General features: G+C 42.6%; 1 protein-coding gene and 1 long non-coding RNA gene across 2 annotated transcripts in view; one reads left to right on the plus strand and one right to left on the minus strand.

Moving 5' to 3' along the window:
• Positions 1-2,289, minus strand: part of NR3C2 (nuclear receptor subfamily 3 group C member 2) — a 375,901-nt gene extending 373,612 nt beyond the window's left edge. The window contains exon 1 of the mRNA XM_057547323.1: positions 1,746-2,289. The gene's annotated coding sequence lies outside the window, so the exon portion shown is untranslated. The remainder of the gene's footprint in view (positions 1-1,745) is intronic.
• On the plus strand, positions 1,838-15,824 carry LOC130708272 (uncharacterized). Its single transcript, XR_009008437.1, has 3 exons — positions 1,838-1,902; positions 15,283-15,425; positions 15,597-15,824. It is a non-coding gene; the product is annotated as an uncharacterized LOC130708272 (long non-coding RNA).
• Positions 15,825-16,601: the final 777 nt, after the last annotated feature.

Genomic DNA, 16,601 nt, shown 5'->3' on the forward strand with positions numbered 1-16,601 from the left:
GAAGCGGTGGCCGCTTGGGGTGCAGGGCAGCGGCTACGCCACTAGGTACCCCCCGCCCCCGTCGCTCGACTGCCCCAAAGTTGCTTACGCCCACCTGGCTCTCCTCCTGGCTAAACCCAGGATGTCTGGAAAGACGTGAAAAGTCTGGTGACGCGGAAGAAGTCGGTTTTTCCGAAAGCCAGTCAAGGTGCCGTCCCCCTGTCGCTCTCCACCTGCAGCGCCAGGTGAGCGGCAGCCCTGGCCCAGGCACCGCCCACCGCGTCCGCGCTCAGGGGAGGACTCTCAGTGGGCTTCTTCAGACCCCCGAGGTTCCGCTCCCTGCCCCTCCCGTCTGTCTGCTGAGTTACCTCTCAGCCGAGAAGCCGCAGCGTCCGCTGCCAGCGAGCAAGAGGATCACGTTCCCACTCGATTTGAATTTCCTTGTTTTAACCGTGCCGGAAAAGCGAGTGATTTCACTGCAGCCAAAACCCTTTAAACACAGTTTCGCTCCCACCTCCCCCAACCCCCCAAAAAGTGCCAGGGTCAAGAGCTGCTGCACTCCTTCCTTATAATTTTGTTGCTGTATTTATTACTTTCGTATTGGATTTTTCCACTAGTTCAATTTGAAAGAAAGCTTACCATCGAGGAGAGTCACTTCCTTATAATGGGGGGGGGGGTGCACATAATTAGGAGAAACAAACGGGAGTGGGGAAGGAAATAAACTGTTTTCTAAGGATCAAGTGTCTGCAAGAAGAAATTTCGGTTTCCCTCCAATCGCCTCCACCTCGATTCTCCTCCCGCCCACCCAAACGCTGAAGCTACTAAGCGAAAGGATGGGCTTCTTAACTTTGATTTCTAAGGACTTTGAGGCTCCGCGTATGAGGCTCCGTTTTAGATTCCCGGCTGGCCCAGAGTCAGCACCAGTGACGTACACACCTAAATCTGGTCCCCCGGCCCTTGGCGACCCGCAGCCCGGCGGCGGCAGCTGTGCAGCCTCCCTCCTCACCCTTGCCCCGCACCAGCCAAACTCGGAAGGGGGGAGGGAGTTAGCCGTGTGCTCAAAGGCCCCTCCTCTCCTTACAGATAATTAAGCTTCAGGATTCAGACCCCGAACCCAGGAAAACTCGAACTCTCCGCCGCTCCAGGTAGGAAACTCCCTTGCTGCGGGAGAGACGGCGGCGGCGCAAGAGAGCTGGTCCCAACCCCCGACTCTGGTGCTCAGCAGTCCCCCGCGCTGAGCGGCCCCTGCGCACCAGCAGCCGGGAGTCCCCGCAAGTGTCCCAACTTTCCCGCGGGGCCCGAGGTCATGCGCGCTCTCCTGGCCAAACGAGCAGCCGGGCATCGATCGCACCCGGGGCCGAGCGCGGGCGGCCGGCAGGAGCGAAGGGAGTCCCGGACCTAGTGCCCGCGCACGAGAGGAGACAGCGGCTCCGCCTGCGCCGCCGAATTATTCATTATTAAAGGAATGGACGTGTCTCTTTTACTAAGTTTTTACCTCCTTTACGGAGGGCCGGTCTTGCCCTGGATCTCAGCTTCTTGCAAAATCTAGGTTAGAATCTTGCAGGGACAGCCGCCGCGATTGCTCGCCCGCCGCCCAGCACCCGCGCCCGGAGGCGGCCCGGCGGGCACCTCGTCTCCTGCCCGCAGCCCACCTCGGTTCGCCAACCCGCGCCCTCTGCGCGGACCATGCCTTCCCCGGGGCCGCCCTGTGCTCCCCGGGCCCCCTCCCGCCGCTGTCAGCGCAAAGTGACTGTCGCCGCACTCACCTTTTCTAGGACATGGTGGGGAGGCTGGGGCGCGGGGGGTGGGTGGGGGCAACCAACTCCCGCCGCCGCCGCTACTGCCGCCACCAGCAAGTCCAATATTAGCAGGTCGGCGGTAAGGATGGAGAGGAAGAGAATCCCGGCAGTCGCCCTACTGACGGTGGGTAGAGCAATAGAGCAGTAGTGTCGTTACCCGGCAGGAGGAGGCGAGGCGGCGGCGCCAAATCGCGCGGAGCGGGACGCGGGCGCCCGCCCGCCCCCAGCAGCTGGCGGCCGGGCCTCAGGCGGGCCCCTCTCCCGGGGCTGCTAGGTCTCCTGGGCGGTGACGGCGGCGGCCCTGGGAGCCGGGAAGTCCGGCGGGATGACCCCAAGCCGGCCGCCCCGCAACGGGCTCTCCGCGCCCCCTCCCCAGGCCTGGGGTGGCCGGTGACAGCTCGGACGGCTGAGCGTGTGTGTGTGTGTGTGTGTGTGTGTGTGTGTGTGTGTGTGTGTTAAGGGGGCGGCCGCAGGGGGAGCCCGCGGCGCCGCGGCCCCCTTGCCGGGTCACACCCTCACCAGCGGGAGGAGGCAGCAAAGCATCCAGCCACCAGCTGGTGGGAAAGGGGGCCGGGGGCTCCCGTGACCGCCCTCCCACCCTGGCCACTGGCTGCGAGGAGGCCAAGAGCAAACGGAACCCCAATGCACGTCACCCCACACCCCTCCCCACGGCTCCCCAAAGTCCAGCCCTGACCTCGCGCCCCGGCCTCAGGTGCAGTTCCCAGCCGCGGGGGGAGACGCGGGCTAGGGACCACGCGCGGGGGGCAGCAGGGAAAAGTTTCTTTTCCTGCTCCCCAGCTGCCCACCGGGCGAGGCTGCTCCTCTCCCCACTCTCTCTCGGGCTCGCAGCGCCTGTGCCCCACCCCCACCGTGGGGGGGCGGCGAGGAAGGACAGGGTGTCTGCGCGCGGGGGAGAATGGCGAGGAGAGGCGGGCGCCACCGGTCCCCCCGCTCTGACAGCGACTCGGACGCCGCCGCCGCCCGCTCGGCCGAGCGAGCGGAGGAAGGGGCCGAGCGCCAGGACCCCTCCCCTCTCTGCTCGCCGAGCGCCGCGCGCGCCCCCGCGCCGCCTCGCGCGCCCCCGAGCCCTCCCGCCGCCCGGGCAGACACCTACGCAAACGCGAAAGTGAAAGGGGGGCGACCGAGCCGAGAGGGCGGCCGGCGGCTCAAGGGAGCGCGGCGGGGGGCGGAGGATGGAGCTATGACCCGCGGTCCCGGGATTCTCCAGCTCTGGCTGTCCTGCGGAGCCGCCTGTGCCTCCTGGCTCCGGAGTCTTCCGAAGTCCCACGTCCTCCACCCCCCACCCCGCCCCCCCGCGCCACACAGATCACCCCCATGAGAGCAAATGTGTGCGTGTGTGTGTGCGTGTTCACGAGCACTCACGTGTGGGAGAGAGACGCTTCCGCCCCAGACTCTTCTACCTCACCGTTACACTTACCTTAGCGGAAGATTTGGGGTGGGCGGGGGCATGTATTGTGAATATCACTACCACTTACAGGCTCCCCTGCTTCTGGTCCTTTAGGACTCAATTAAACCTCAGGAACTGACCACATACACCCCTTTCCCGGCTACACACTCTTTCTCCTACAGGTTTTATTGACCCCCTCCCCCTGCCCTTTGCTGGGTTCTTTCCCGTTTTCTTCCTAAATAGCTGTGAAAGTTGTTAATCCCTTCCCACTGTGTTAAACACGGAGCTGCCCTGCTAATACAATCACTGCGTCTCTTCAACCACAATCCCGCTGTCAGAGTCTCGAGCTGTCCATTGCGTCGTCACCCACACAGTGCTGGCACTACCCTGTTCTTGCATGACTCAAGGTGGCATTTGACCTGTAGCAAAACAACATTTTGCCTGTTTCCTTATGGATAGGGAAGGTGAAGTTCTTAAGGTATTATGTTTTAGGTAAAACCAAGAAAACAATAATAAAATGATACGTTTTAAAAATTAACAATTAATATTCAATGAACTTTAAAAAGCACCACCATGTAGAAGTGTATTGACTGCAAAAACTGAATTTTGAACTGCATCAAAAATAGGATGGATTGACACTGATGTATTGATATAATGGACAGAAGGATGAATAGTTATGTGATTAAAGCATGTATATGGTACAATACTAGTGGTAGAATCTAGGTGGTGGTTTTTTGTATGTTTGAAATTTTTCATAATGAAATGTTAGAGAAAAAGAACCCTCCTTTAAGGTAACTTTTGTAATGTAAATTCAGTTTACAAAATCGATAAATTAAGCATTTCATTATTCTTTTCCCCTTTACAAAACGATTGTCCTTAAACTTTTTTTACCTAGGTACTCCATCACTATTTTAATCAGTAATTTCTATTACAAACACCTTGTCAGGGATCAGACTCTGTTGTAAAGCGGGGTTGTAACTGTAATATTTTAGAAATCTAAAAGATTTCTTGTTGCATTTTTCTCTTGTCCAATTTCAAATTTTAATCTTCCATGCTTTAAAACAGTTTCGTATTATAAAACTAAGATTGAGTTTTTAAGCATTTATATATATTCTTTTGAAACTTTTTCACACCGAAATAGCTTGTGGGGAGGTCCATATGCCCATGTATATCAGTTTCTCTTATCCTTCGACAGAGATGTTAGGGGATCTTGCCATTACTAATAGGCAAAACTTTATTTTTGGAAATTTGAGTATTTGGGTATTTGCCCAAACTTTTGAACAATTAAGTTTCCGTCTTCTCTTCATTTTCTTTTGCTGGCTGTAAGAGGTGGTCTTGTGCCACCCTAAAAGGAAAACAGCTCCAAGATAAGATCTGTGGCTCCCTCATCTGAAGAAAAGGTGGCACTGGTTTTGCTGGGAATCACCCCACAAGTAATGTCTCTGAGAGACTCCATCAAAGATGGAGATGCAGGTTTTTCTGGTTGTTCAGCATATTCTTCGTTCCAATGCTCATTAATAAAGAGCCCTATCAACTTTAAAAATGTACGCCTAGAAATGTCATTACTTGCTGTTTTTTAAGCTCTTAACAAACTTTGTTCTTTTCATCCTTTTAGATGTATTTTTTCTTTGCAAAAGGGTAGAAATGTGTTTTTAAGAAAAATAAAAATTAAGAAAGGAAAAGCACAGAAAAGGACCTTAATTTCATCTCCAAATCGCTGGAGACTAAATTATTTACATCTGCCAAATAGTCTCAAAGCTTGAAGCAGCATAAGATCTGTCCCATTTGACAATTGTTCACCCTCCTTGCACAGTCTCTGTACCTCAGGACACCTCCCTCCCTCATCCCATTAGTGTCAAACTCCCTGAGGTTTGCTACCATAAAGTGCACGACTCTGCGTTTGCAATTTACATGTGTGACGTCACATCCTCTATTATATAACTTCAGATACAAAGCTTAATATCATCTAAGTTTGTGTTGGAAAAAATCCTCCCTTGCTCTTTATTTCAGCTTTAGCAGAACCACCCCTTAGTTCTCTGATCCAAATCCCACTTCTTCAAACAGCTGACACTGGGGGGAGAAAAAAAAGGCATGGAGTTGTTTAAGCCGTGAAATTTTAAGCAACCCCCCCAAATTGAATATATTTTGAAATGTATTAAATACCACTCCTTTATATCTTTATTTACTGATAGAAAAGTGAAGCCCATTAAGTATCATATAATTTAATTGTATTCAATAATTTTAAGAAGTTAAAGACCAAGCATTTGGTCATAGTTAACTTCATTAATAAGCCTAGTCATGCTGGCACTTTTTTTTTTTCTTTCTGAAAAGCTAAGCTTTTTTTTTTTTTTTTTCCTGTCTGTTACCAGCTGTTGGAAAGAGTTGAGAAAGACAGAGTCAGAGAGAGAAAGGAGGGGGGTGTTGGAGAGAAAAGATGAATAGGAGAATAATATAAGATAGAACTTCTTTGTTTATTGCAAAACACACATGTTACAGTTTATAAACATTGCAAGCAAATAAGATATTGTGGACCAGAAGAGAAATACAAAACATATCAGAGTTTTTGTTAATATCCAAAATAGACCAAATTCAATTTTCTGGACTACTTGGAATATTTTATTAGCTTTGCTTACTCATTAATTTCCATGTTTACCAAACTATTTATTCATCTGTCTACCTTAATTTCATTTGTAGTCATTTTACACAGAAAACACACAAACCTCATACATTTCTATGACCAGATTTTGAGATGACAGAGCACCAAACAGCACATGCATCACAATTAGTATGCCATATTATTAGAAGCAAATCAGATTTCACTGTGCCTACACTGATGTTCTAAATTTAGAAATAATGTACAGTAGTTGAAAAGGGGGGAGGGGTAGGAACTCAGAGCAGTGTATTTTAATAAAAATAAAGATATTTGCAATTATTCTTTCCTTCTCTCCTCTTTTTCTTGGTTTAGTGCAGGAAATTCATCACCTTTAAATAACTGTGCTAATCTTATATAAATAACTGCATGGTTTGTGGGCTCATTAGAATTATGCATCAAGGCTGTTTCTCTGATATTATGTGCAATAACAACCGCAGAAAAGTGAAACAATCCAGTGGGTCAGGTGTGGGAAATAAGAGTCTTTGTCGAACTTGATGAAAAACTCATTTAGAATTTCTCATTAGGACTTCACAGGAGCAGTTATCTTTTCAGTAGTTGGCGCTATATTTTTAGCAGCATTTTAACAGCTGTCAGTAACAACTAAGACAACATTCTGATCAACACTTTTTTTTTCAATTCTAACAAAGATGATTGCAAAGAAACAAAATGCTTCAGGATTTAAATGTTTAGCTCTGAAAGCAAAAACAAAAAAGATATTTTCTTGTGACGTAAAATGTTAACAATGCATCAAGGGCAGGCAAAAAGGTATCCACATAAAATGAGGCCAAGTGAATTCTTAAGTTTTCATTTTCTGATGCCTAGGTACACATAATAAAGGTTAATTTATTCTTGAAAGGTGTGTTCAATGTCAGAAACAGAAACCTCAGAATAAGATAATGTGCACTGGATCTTGTCATGTATTTGCAAGTAGGTCAGGAATAGCCATGTGGGCACCCGAAAGGAATAAAATCTTCTTTCTCCCTAACATTAGAGTTTATAAAGGGGGGTTATCACATGTCAGATATATGACACTGGAAATAGCAGACAGAAAAAATGTAAGAGGCTTCATGACAGATGTCATCTTTATTCCTAAAGATAGAGGTAAATTTGCTGTGGGTAATGCATTACAAAGCAAACTAAAACTAATCTCTGCAAGTGTCAAATTTCCCTTTCATCTGCAGTCTCCCCAAACTGAGTGATTTTTGTTCTAAGAGAAGTAATGGTATATTATTAAAGCAGCCTACTGAATCATCCTATCCAGAGGTCATCTGCTCATTTCGAGGACCTAATCCAAATTTTGAGTTTGTCCCAACTAAGGCAGCTGAGTATTTCCCACTTCATCTAGCTGGCATGGTGGGGAATGAATGCATTCTTAGATCAAATGATATTTTTATTATATTGCATTTGTTTGTTTGTTTTTCCTAATCCTTGTGGGGGCACCTATCTCCTAGCTCTTTCAATATGAAGTCTTTTTAATTGCTTGTTAGGACTTCTATCAAGAGACATGTGCAATTTGCATAAAAATTGAGGTAGATATCCTTTCTTCTTTCCCAGCACAAACCCCTGTCAGATGCAAATCTTTTGGGGTTGATATTTTTTCACAGAGCATTATATGGTTTTCTTAGTGCATACATTTTTGACATTAAATATCCATATGTAAAAATGAAACATGTATCAACACCTTCTATATGGAAGGTATAGGCCACATCAATTATTAATATTTAAACCACAATCTATTTGGAAGTGCTTAGTGCTAACTATAGCTAGACTTTAATATTTTATCAAAACAAGTAGAAATTTAAGCTAGTTCATTACTTTAAAAAAAAAAAAAAAGAGCTTTTTAATGACCTTCACTACGAATGTCCTTTAAGTAGAAGCTAAGTAGACTTACGATGCCACTATACGACAGTACAGATTGCTCGCTTGTATAAAGGACCAAGTAAGCACCTAAGTAAAGTCTTGGGATACTTCTAATACACTTGTATATGTAATTTTTATGTTGTTGTTTTGATTTAATACAAAAGCGCATATTTTCACAATAGTTATATATCTCAAAAGAAAAAAAATTCCAGGAAAATTATTTTTATAACTACATCAATTCAATATATACTATTACCCCATTCATTTATAAATTACATGGCTTTTATTTCCCATTTGAATATGACATGAAGTTCTGTTTGAAAATATATATTTTTAAATTACCTTTATTTGTAAAAAAAAATATTATTATTGTAATTCAATAAAAATTGCCAAGGGACAAAATGCAATATCATATACACATGTTTTTTATCCATTCTATGTTATTTCCATGGCGCCATATGGTTAAAATACTAGAGTACAATTACTAGTACTTTAACAAACTATGGATACAATAGCTAAATCAAGATTATTAATCATAGCAAGTATACTCACTGAGAAATTCAAGCAAACACTAACTTCTACAGATAATTCAAAAAGCCCAAGGTGAAGAAGGAGCCCCAAGGCTCAATCTCCTTGAATGAAAAGTCTAATCAGTAACTTTCAGCCTAGAGCTGTATTTCACTACCCCTTTTCACAGAAACAGGAAATCAAACAGTACAGTAAAATCAGCTTGCATGGCTTTGAATCCTGGCTCCATCACCTACCAACCACATGACCCAGGGCAAATTACTTAATCTTTCTAAATTTAGGTTTCCTCACTTGTAACCTGAGACAATTGACACCACAACAGGATATGTACTTAACACAGTACCTGGATCTGGTAAGTGCTCTCCAAAAGTGTTAAGATATCTACCTCCAGAGATGTGTCATGGAAAATCGAGACTGATTCATTTGAGGATTCAAGATCTTGCCTCCAATTCAGAGGGGTTTTGAGATCCCTCAAGAATCAGAGCTTTGCCTGAGGTCTTCAAGCACTTCAGACTTCTAAGAATCCTCTTCCCTAGAGCAGTGATTTTCAAATTTTATTGTGCATCTGAATCACTTGGAGAGCCTTTTAAAAGCTTACTTGGTTCCACCCTTAGAGTTTCCCATTCAGTAGGCATGGGGTGAGACCTAAGAATTTGTAATTCTAACAAGTTCCCAGGTGGATGTTGATGTTACTGCTCTAGGGACTACTCTTTGAGAAGCACTGCCCTAGAGTATAGAACAAGAAGCAGTTGCCCCCAGGCTGCTCACTTTTCAAGATTTAAGTTATTGCTGGCAGCTGCTGATTCGGGGTAGGTGAGAGGGAGGGATGAGAAGCACAAAGTAAAAGACTGAAGAAAGGAAGTGTCAGGTAGTGATAAAGCAGGGTGGGGCTTCACAATCACATAATCATTGGAATCATGAGGCTGGCTAACTGCTGCTGAGTGAGGACTCTCTCTCCACAGCCCTCAGACTATATGTTGATTTTTCATGACCTCTGGATTCTTCCCCTGAATCACTATTCGGGAAGTACTTTACCACTTTCAGGCTCTTAAAGTAACTGTTGGTTTATTATTGTATTATTTTAAGGCACTAACTTTGGTTTATTTGGGGAGTGGGGGGGGGGCGGTGAGAACTGGTAAACCACATTCCTTCAATTACCTTTGCACATAGTTCACTGTGGCCAAGTCCTGATCACTTTTCTCCCTGAGTAAGTTCTGAGTGTGTCATGAAGATGAACCCATTACTCTTGAGTTAGATTTTAACTGATGCTTTTATTTTCAGGTTTCATCAAATCAGAAGGGAAAGTTAGGTCAATTGGATGTGATAAGCTTTTGACAAAGCCATAGTGGTCATTCCTGGTTTTTAACCAACTATTATGTGAGGAGATTTCCAATATTTTTCTCAGGAGTTCAGGCCTCCTGTTTACTTCTATAACAAGTTCATTGCTTTATTAAGAAATGATGTTGACATTGTAAGATTTAACTTCCTTAAGAAGTTGAAAAAATGCAATTCAATCAAGATAGATGAAACCCCTGTATTTAGACAGATGGACCTGAAGAATAATCAAGAAAAGCCAGCAGAAAGAAAATAACACTGTATTCCTAGTGTTACTTAAATCAAACGACCTGACATGAGCGAGATTAGAAAGGGAAGAGTAGAATATGGTACTTGTGAGGAAACTTGGTGTTGTACTTCACAGTAGACCCTTATTGGAGCATTATGTCATCCATAGGTTGTGGAAACTGTTCAGAAAGACAAATATCATTAACAGTTTTTGAAACTAAGAAATATGTGAAAAAATTAAAGTAATTAGATTCCCTTAACCTTGTAAACAGTGACATTATACAAAACTAATCATAAAAAGTCAGGTAGCCCATTGAGTTCATTTTATTTTTTGCTACTGTGAAAATCACTTAGAGTTTTTGACTGCATCTTTTTAAATATTGTTATATATTTAATTATAATATTATAAAGCATAACAAATTTCAAAGTTTATAAATGTTTCATAAAATATTTCAAGCACACCAAAAAATAATCATACGTTTCCACGTAGTCACCACGTTCATATTATGAGGTGGGAACATTTTGTCATATTTGCTGCAGAAGTATAAAATCTTGCATGGGAGTGATACATTCCTATTTCTTGATAAGGGTTACTGCTGGAGAGGGAGGGAGACAAAAATTATAGGGGGTAATTTTTATCAGCTGGGAATTTTGCTTCCATTGTTAAAAGCTCTGAGTATTGCATCCTCTGGCCCAGATCTTAAGAAGAGGGAATTAGTTCTTAATATATCCAAACAACACTCAAAGTTGGGCTGGTAGATAATCCCAGCTCATGGTTTCCATTGAGAGCAGGGATTTCAAAGTCAAACTATTCTCTCCGAGATCCTCAAGAATGAAGATGACTTCAGGGCCATGAGAACTGCCCACCTAGGAAACTACACATCCTTGGAAAGGAGCAATTCAAGTGCAGTTCATTTCAATAGTATTGCTTTTTGCGTCACTTTCCAATCATCTTTCTTCCTAGCCCAATTAATTCTAATAGTCTTTTACCCAATGAAATTCAGGGCTGATATAAATTATTGCATGCTGATCTTAAATCATTACCAGAACTATTCTGACTGGTTGGCCCATGTTGTATGAATTGTTAAGTATTTTGACTCTAATCCTAGAGGAAAGTGTTCAGTCCAATTCGGACAGGTGTCTTAGTCTGTTGGGGCTCCTATAACAAAATACCACAGACTGGGTAGTTTATAAACAGCAGAAATTTATATCTCACAATTCTGGAAGCTGGATGTTCAAGATCAGGTGCCAGTGTGGTTGAGTGAGGACTCTCTTCTGGAGAACAGACTTTTTTTTTTTTTTTATGTTGGAGCATAGTTGATTAACAATGTTGTGTTAGTTTCAGGTGTATAGCAAAGTGGTTAAGTTATACATATACATCAACAATGGTTTTACAGTGGTTATTCTCTCACATAAGTGTCCTGATACAATTTGAGGGAGGACGGGGTAGTAACAATTCACTTACGAAAACATGTTTTCATGAAGGTCATTTCTTTTTTTTTTTTTTTTTTTATTGGAGCACAGTTGATTAACAATGTTGTGTTAGTTTCAGGTATACAGTAAAGTGATTCAGTTATACATATACATGTATCTATTCTTTTTCAAATTCTTTCCCCATTTAGGTTATTACAGAATATTGAGCAGAGTTCCCTGTGCTATACAGTAGGTCCTTCTTGGTTATCTACTTTAAATATAGTAGTGTGTACATGTCAATCCCAAACTCCCAATCTCTCCAGCCCCTCTTCCCTTCCCCCCGGTAACCATAAGTTCATTCTCTAAGTCTGTGAGTCTGTTTCTGTTTTGTAAATAAGTTCACTTGTATCATTTTTTTTAAGATTCCGCATATATAAATATCATATGATATTTGTCTTTCTCTGTCTGATTTACTTCACTTAGGATGATAATCTCCAAGTCCATCCATGTCGCTGCAAATGGCATTGTTTCATTCTTTTTAATGGCTGAGTAATACTCCATTGTATATATGTACCACATCTTCTTTATCCATTTATCTGTCAATGAACATTTAGGTTGCTTCCATGTCTTGGCTATTGTAAACAGCTCTGCAAGGAACATTGGGGTGCACGTATCCTTTTGAACTATGTTTTTCTCCAGATACGTGCCTAGGAGTGGGATTGCTAGATCATACAGTAGCTCTATTTTTAGTTTTTTAAGGAACCTCCATACGGTTCTCCATAGTAGCTGTACCAATTAGCATTCCCACCAACAGTGTAGGAGGGTTCCCTTTTCTCCACACCCTCTCCAACATTTATCGTCTGTAGATTTTTTGATGATGACCATTCTCACTGGTGTGAGGTGATATCTCATTGTAGTTTTGATTTGCATTTCTCTAATAATTAGCAATGCTGAGCATCTTTTCATGTGCCTCTTGGCCATTTGTATGTCTTCTTTGGAGAAATGTCTATTTAGGTCTTCTGCCCATTTTTTTTGATTGGGTTGGGTTTTTTTTGATATTGAGCCGCATGAGCTGTTTGTAAATTTTGAAGATTAATCCCTTGTTGGTCACATCATTTGCAAATGTTTTCTCCCTTTCTGTGGGTTGGCTTTTCATTTTGCTTATGGTTTTCTTTGCTGTTGGAGCACAGACTTCTCATTGTATCCTCACATGGTGGAAGGGACCAGGGAGCTCTGTGGAGACCCTTTTAAAAGGGCACTAATCCATTCATGAGGGTTCTGCCCTCATGGCCTAATCACCTCCGAAAGCCCCCCACCTAATGTCATCACATTGGGGATTATGGTTTCAGCATACGAATTTGGGAGGACAGGAAGATTCAGACCATAATGACAGGGCTTAAGAATTCAGCATTTAACCACTATTTGGCTAGCGTTATTTGACAATATAATGACCTTTAACCTAGAAATAATCTTCAGGTATTTCATATATTCTGATGTATTAGTCAGGTACAGATGAACCACCTATACAAAGGCACCCCCCAAAATATAGTGGCTCAAATAAGAAAGAAGTTTAATTCTATCTTACATGAAACTGAGAAAAATGAATGTGATCCAGGGTAGATAGGTGGTTCTTCTGTGTGGGGTCTTCAGGACCCTTTGTCTCTTGCTGCTCCCCAATTCCATAGAGTGTTGTCCTCATCTGTATGGTGGAGGCTGTGTCACCAGCATCACATCCACAGTTTTCTATTAAAAACAAAAACTTTGACCAAGTAATTTGCATGCATCACTTTCGTTTACATCTCATTACCAGGACAATTTTCAAGAAAGGCTGACTGGCCACGTGCCCCTCTCTAAAACTGGAGTTCTACTAAAAGGAAGAAGGGGTAAATAAATACATGGGACAAGTAACAGTCTTTGTCAAATGATGACCAGCTCCTCTGAGCAGAGCAGAAAATGGGACAGCCTTAAACTATGGCACAAAGACCTAAGGTTATGGTTAAGGAGGGGTACAAGAAATGATGGGTGGGGTCAGGGGCTGGGACGTAGATGCTGGGATCAGCTTTTACACTCTCAAAATCAAGGGGGTCCATCTTTTGCAATAAACCAAAATATTGGAATCTGTTAACTAAATATTCTACTGAAGATGGGCTCATCTTTCACTGAGCCACATGGTAAGTTTGCAGAACAAGCTAGACCCAATTAATGATTTTTTTTAATGGAGAGAAATGTATCCAATACAAACCAATCACCCCCCAAATCATTGAAATATAACAGGAATTTCAGATATGTGAGATAAATAAGGAGAGTTTGAAATGCAAGTAACACTATTCCATGGAAAGCCAAAAAAAAAGGCTCAGATTTTAATGCTCAGATTTTATTTTAAAAATGCCTGATACAGAGAGACAGCTAGCATGTGGCCCTCAGCACGTATGTTAGCACAGGGGGAATGCACAGGAGATCACAGTCTCCTTTAGCCTGCCTGCCAGAACCCCACAGAACAAGGTGAAGGGCAGGACTGATGTTCAGTTGGTCAATACCAGGACAGCTGGACCCTGCTCACAGCCCTAGTTCCTTCTGATTGGCTGATATCCAGGCCTGATTGATCAGGGCTACAATACAGGTCATTACATACTATCAATGTTACCCCTGTTTTCAGGGGCTATTCAAAATTTTCTTGAGAGTTGTTCAGACCACATAGGGCCAAGGAAGAAGGATTCTTAAGAAAAAAAGCAGTAGTTTCTTCTCCTTCAGTCTGCAGTAACTCTGCATATGGAATAGATAAGATGGAGAAAGAAAAAGATAACACCCAGTTTGATTTGTCGACTTCTCTTTAAGTGTGAAGGGTCTGCAGAAAACATACTTTTAGCCACTTCGGTTCATACGCTATTCCGAATTTACTGGTCTTCCTGGAATTTTGATGAAGAATTTCTGATTTCCCTTACATTCCAGATGCTATATATCTAATGTATTACAGATTACAAAATATTGAGACAGATTACAAAGGAAGTTGTGAACTTCCTACTCTGGAGGAATTTAGAAGTAGGATTTCCTCTGATCTGGAATGGCAAAGGCAGGGGTCTGTAAGCAGGGTGATGGAGTAAGGTATCTATCGGTTTGTGCAGTCTTTTAAATAATTACTTTGCGAAGAGGAAATGAGATCAGGGAAAAAGAAAGTCCCAATATAGCCTGATGAATCAGTGGGTGATAAAGTACATTGGAACTCTGACATCCAGCCTTTTACGTTTTCTTTTGAAAAGTTGCGTCTAAGTCATAAACCAGGTATCACATAAAAGAGGAAATCCAACAGTGTTTGTCTTTAAGAGTGACAATAAAGAATAAAGGTTAAAAGCATAGACTCTGGAGCCAGACTTAGCCTGGGTTTGGATCTCAGCTCTGCCTCTGAGTAGCTGTGGGACTATGGGTAAATTAAGTAAACCCTGGGCCTCTGTTTCATCACTTATAAAATAAGATAATACAACTTACCTCATATGGCTGTTATGGAGATTAATAACCTGTACTATGACTGGCTTATAGTAAATAATGAACATTAGCTATGATATTTTTACATACCCTTAATCCTAAATGATATACTCTTCCTTGTTTTTCTATCCATATTCTTTCCTGCTCTCCATGCTTGGCTTCTGACCTTATTGGATCACTTCTTTTTTGGTATTTTCCTTACTGGGCTATTTGATATTTAGGACTGACTGCCTGACTTCCTCCCACTAACTTTCAGGAACACGTTTTTCTAATATTTCAAGCCTACCATCGCAAAACATGCTACACTTGTGACACGTAACCTAGCGTCCATGTCATAAACTTGACTTTGACCCTTACATAAAATTCATTGGGTGTTTTTCTACTTGAAGAAATAGATTCCCTTAAATGGTGTGGAAGAGACAGTGCTATGGGTTTCCCAAATTCACTTTCATTTGTCTCTTTCTGAGTAGACAGGAAGGCTACATATCTCAGCCTCCCTTGCACTTAGGTTGGGTATGTATGACTGCGTCTACATCCTGATGTATTGGTGGAAGTGACATGCTCCACTGGTTTTAAAACCCTTTGAATGCTTGTCTCAGCTCTCACTTCCCTTACTATGAATGCCTGGGAGGCCTCAAGTTTGGGACGGCAACATCACAGAATGGAAGGAGACTAGATCCCTGAGTCACTTTGTGGAAGAAAGCTACGAAGGAGAGTTGCCTGAACAGCATTGGACTGTGATGTAAGTGATAAATAAATCTTTATTGTGTGTACTCCATGAGATTCGGGTACATTGCTCTGATTAACTCAGATGGCACAGAATAGGAATACTTGTACAGAATATAAGTCTAGAGTGAACAGTATTATAGTGAAGTATGAATGTATTTATATCCTAATGTTTCCTATATTCAAGATTACCGATGGGGCTTCCCTGGTGGTGCAGTGGTTGAGAGTCTGCCTGTCAATGCAGGGGACACGGGTTCGAGCCCTGGTCTGGGAAGATCCCACATGCTGCGGAGCAGCTGGGCCCGTGAGCCACAATTACTGAGCCTGCGCGTCTGGAGCCTGTGCTCCGCAACAAGAGAGGCTGTGATAATGAGAGGCCCGCGCACTGCGATGAGGAGTGGCCCCTACTTGCTGCAACTGGAGAAAGCCTTCGCACAGAAACGAAGACCCAACACAGCCAAAATAAATAAATAAATAAATAAATAAATAAATAAATAAATACTTAAAAAAAATAAGTTTAAAAAAAAAAAAAAAAAAGATTACCGAATTCATTATGGAGTTTAGGTAGCTGGGCAGAATGTTGTAGAGAAAAGAATATGGATTGGAATCCCACTGAACCAGATTCAAATTCTGTCTCAAACAGTTATTACCTTCATTTTAATGTGTTCTTTCTCTGAAATCCCAATAATACTTTCTTTCTAGTAGCGCTACAGGGTTAGTCACCTAAAACCTATTAGGTAACTGTCTTCCATCCCTATACCCTTTTCAATATTCCAATATTTCCAATCCAGTGTTTAATTTCTGTGATTCTCCATTCTAAACTGATTTTCATAAATTTGACTTTATAGGAGCAGTAAAAGGTAACAACTGGGTCCAGAGAAATTATCTATATCCTTAATGTATGCCCAAATAAAAGAAAATCACTACAAAATTTTATGTGTCGAAAATTGTGCTTAGCAGAGAACAATTTTCCCTTTATTTAGTGCATTATTCAGAAAGTTCCCAAGTTGGAGAAAGCCTATGCCATGCACCATAGCACAATTCTGAAGATATTGTATTTAATTAAAATGGGAATTTCTGAAATGATTACTATAGAATTTATCTTTCCAAACCTCAAATAACATTTTTGACCCATGTAATATTTATGAGTTAATTTTCCTTTTCCCCATCTCACCTTGACAATCAGAAGAAT

This window comes from Balaenoptera acutorostrata, chromosome 5 (genome assembly GCF_949987535.1).
Source record: "Balaenoptera acutorostrata chromosome 5, mBalAcu1.1, whole genome shotgun sequence".
Classification (NCBI taxonomy): Eukaryota; Metazoa; Chordata; class Mammalia; order Artiodactyla; family Balaenopteridae; genus Balaenoptera; species Balaenoptera acutorostrata.